We start from the raw sequence: 3,955 nt of genomic DNA, 5'->3' as shown, positions 1-3,955 counted from the left end.
ATATTTCTAATATATGTAAAAATTACTTACAGTATATAAGTAAAAAAATTCGTTTAAAATTATTTAGAAGTAAAAAATAAAATAAATTTATGAAAATTAAATGAAGAATATATAAATATTATTTAATTAAAATTGAAAATTTTACTTTATAAATAATTGGTTTTTTTTATCAATCTATTTAAATTTCTTTTTAATTCTTTTCTCTTTCAAATAAAATTTATTTAATTTTTTTTTTCAAATTTTTTTGCCCTACCAACCTTGGAGTGACTGTTGTATCGTTCGAAAAATAGGCATGTTGTTAGGGTTCTAATTCTTACACCAACAAGGGAGTTGGTCATCCAGTAAGTGCAATTTCAAGTTATTTTACGTGCGAACTTGAGTTTGTTATTTAAATGTTTGTATATGTGGATGTTCTCTTTCAATTTACAACTGCATGGGTTATTTTTGAACTACAAGTATAGCCTCTCGAATCGAAGTTGCTAAAGAAAAACATTTTGCAAAATTCAATTTACAACTTATTTGTAATATCAGATAAAAAAAATATCTTCATCTATATTAAACAAAAAAATATAATAAATAATTAAAAATAAATTATCGTTGACATATATATAATCACAACATTCATTATATTTATTTATAAGAATAAAAATAAATTATCGTGACATAAAATAAACAGTCGACCAAAAGATGAGAATCAAACAAACATTTCTTATTTCAAAATACTTTTTATACAATCTATAAATTTTACGCTAATAAAATCAAAATAAATACAAAATTCGTGCAATGCACGAGACGCGGACTAGTTATAATAAGTTTTTCTAAATCATTAATATTTCTTTTATTAGATTTCTTTTAACTAATTTAGCTATTCTTGGAAAAAGCTCCTCATCTGTAAAAGCAAGTTTTTATTATTTCCAGAATTTATTTTCATAAAATTGCATGGTTTAAATTTCACTAATGGATTTCTTTTTAAGGTTTGGAAACAATTCAGTAGTGTCGGGGTCAAAAAAATTGAAGCCTGTTCTTACAAGGCCTGGAAAGGTGAATTATGACCTTATCTTCATATCTGTTCACGTCTTGATTCAGTTACATGATATTTTGTCTTCAACCAAACGTCAAATTGTATAAATTGATTTACAATTATTGACGATAAGGAAGTTGAAGTGGAGTTCATGTACTTGGTAAAATGGAAGGAAAGTAACACTCCTTTTGAGAAGAGAATGAAGTACTCAATCTTCTTCACTACGCCATCACTTGGAAATCAATTGGTTTCCAATAATCAACTCCAGTGTGACAGTTCTCCTAACTGGTTTCCTAGCTACTATTCTTATGCAAGTCCTTAGAAATGATTTTTTTGAGTGAGTATATTTTCATATCTCATCTCTGAACGTTACATTTTATACCATCTGTCACTTTACTGATTTACCAATTTTTTATTTTATTTTGTGCAGTCGTTATAAATTTTAGAAGGTTACCATCATTTTTCTCAAGAAATACAAGGTATGCTAATAGGTTAACCAGTTGGGTTACAGTCCATTGTTGCCAATCCAAGCCAGAGTCAGCAGGGAAAAAAAGTAATGTTCTCCTTTACTTGCTTATGTAATTTTAACTTTTCTTCTAATCTTTACTTCGTCCCTAGGATACAAGGCATGCACGTCAACTGTATGTTGGTGGCCTTCCACCATTGGCTAATGAGCAGGTATGTACAGATTCTCCTCCTTTACCCTGAACCTTTTTATTTCTACATTTGCAGTTAGGTTTAACAGATTTTCCAACGTGTTGTTTGTGAGTTCCTCTTAATAGTTTCTCGTATCTTGTAGCCTATCTCAGTTTTATTATGTTGAAGACCATTCCACCTTTATTGGCTATTTTGTGAAATAACGGTGATTAAAATATGACGACTTCAAAAAATATAGACTTTACACTAATTTTGTTTGTCTTTTGTATTGATTTGTGTTTTACCTGGCATTGGTTTGCATTTAAATGCTCTAGCAACAATTGCAAAGGACTACAAATTTATCAAGCATGAAGCTTTAGGTTCTTGAAGACTATCGATTAGTCCAAGCCCAAATGCCAATTTTCAACCTCTGAGCGCTGGTCAAAAATTGTTAAACTATTTAGCTATTAACTCAGAAAAAGAAATCTGTGCCATTGCAAATAGTGTTCTTATGGAAAATGCCTGCCCTGAAGTTGAATATATGGTCAATGAAAAGATCAATCAGAACGGTCCAAAGAAGAAGAGGAATGTCTTCTTTATTGTAGAATTAATTTTCATCTGCATCTAACCTTTTTCAAATGTATAACATGAATTAAATTCTCAAATGTAGGTTGGAACAATCAAGAGATGGTGAATCATGTAAGTGATGTAACTGTAACAAATCAAAACGCTTGAAACTGTAAATTCTTTATTTTATTTCTTGCGATGGTATAAATGTACACACTATGAGCCCTATTCAATTATGATTGGACTTCTTCCTTGTATTTTGTCCAAGACTTTCCATGGAGGTAAGGATATCATACTTTATAGGCCTGATAAAATAGTGAATGACCTCTCGTGAACTCCATGTCTTGTTATTTCCTTGTTGTTCAGTCTTAAGAAGTCTACTTCTTATTTGGTGTTATTATAGTGATTTTTGACGAATTCAAATGGCCATATGTCAAATTTTGGCTTACCTGCTGCGTTTAGTTCTACTGTTAAACTTATAAAGTGATTTATTAAACGTGAAGTTCTTCATATGTTTGAACTTTGATGGTTAGATTTTGACAAAGATTCTCTCTTACAAAGTGTTGTTCTCATAGTTTTCCTTATCATTCGAGAGTTGTTTTGTTGTCAACAACTTTGGTTAGGTTAGATGCCCTCCATTAGGCACTTCTCGTTATTCATAAAAATCTAGAATCAATGTCTGAAACTGCATTATGTGATGGAAGCCATTTTGCAGCTTTGACTATGCTTTAGGGTTTAAATAAAATTTTCTTAATGTAGTTACTGTGGATGCTTCGTTGCTGGTGTCTACTATGTGGAGCCATATGCGTATACGGATTGCTTCAACAAGCCTGTCCATGAGGACACTGTCCTTGCAACTCGCAAACAAATTGAATCTAGAAATTCTCTTGCTTTTGTTCCCAAAGTGATTAGGAGCTCGAATTATCCATTTGAAGCCAGGGTTAGCCAGTGAATTCTAGACTCGTGTTCTGTTAACATGGTGCTTAATCGCATTTAAATATTCTCTTTATTATTCATTGCAGGATAAGTCCATCAAAACTTCTACTTCAACTCAACATAAGATGGGACACAATTGAAAAAATTCTGGTTGCCTGAAGAAATATTGTGAATGCTATCGAGTTTCTTTTCATATTTTCTAAGTATGCGAGCTTTTCTTTAGCCTGTAAGATAAAATATTATCTTTATATTGAAGAGTTGTGTTGGATGCTCGATGAGTGTGGTTTTCTATTGAAGAGTGGTGTTGGATGCTCGATGAGTGTGGTTTTACAAGTCTCGATATTATCATTTACAATTGATTTTCCATTCTGGGTTGGGCTTTTTTTTTTAGCAGGCACAGGGGCTAAAGTTGTAAAATAAGAATCCAATGTTGGTATGCTTTGTTATATCTTTCAGCTTCCTGGATTCCATCAAACTGTCAACCGAAGCTATCTCTTCAATCTGTCCATCATTATTTGCACATATCAAATATATTTGCATTACTTATTAACCTCAAGATGATTTTTGGAAATTTACAATTAATTGTCTTTGATGTTCGAATTGTGAACATAAATGCAAGTGACAAATTCAGTGAAATTTTATGATTTAACTTATTTTTAATTTCATTTTCTGATGACTCATATTAGAAACTAATGATTCCCATGCAATTCATACATTTTTAAAGTAGAAATTGAATTGTCTTCTTAATAACACAATAGATGGACCAGATAGTTCTCTAAAATGCATTTGAGTAAC

The 3,955-nt window shown here is 31.0% G+C and overlaps 1 long non-coding RNA gene across 1 annotated transcript; it reads left to right on the top strand.

The window, feature by feature from the left end:
- Positions 1 to 1,143: 1,143 nt before the first annotated feature.
- Positions 1,144 to 3,635, top strand: LOC111389295. Its single transcript, XR_002701716.1, has 5 exons — positions 1,144 to 1,358; positions 1,513 to 1,574; positions 1,640 to 1,699; positions 2,984 to 3,164; positions 3,247 to 3,635. It is a non-coding gene; the product is annotated as an uncharacterized LOC111389295 (long non-coding RNA).
- Positions 3,636 to 3,955: the final 320 nt, after the last annotated feature.

Source organism: Olea europaea, unplaced genomic scaffold (genome assembly GCF_002742605.1).
Source record: "Olea europaea var. sylvestris unplaced genomic scaffold, O_europaea_v1 scaffold574, whole genome shotgun sequence".
NCBI classification, from domain to species: domain Eukaryota; kingdom Viridiplantae; phylum Streptophyta; class Magnoliopsida; order Lamiales; family Oleaceae; genus Olea; species Olea europaea.
The sequence above is the reverse complement of the archived record's forward strand: the minus strand, read 5'-3'. Positions and strand labels throughout refer to the sequence as shown.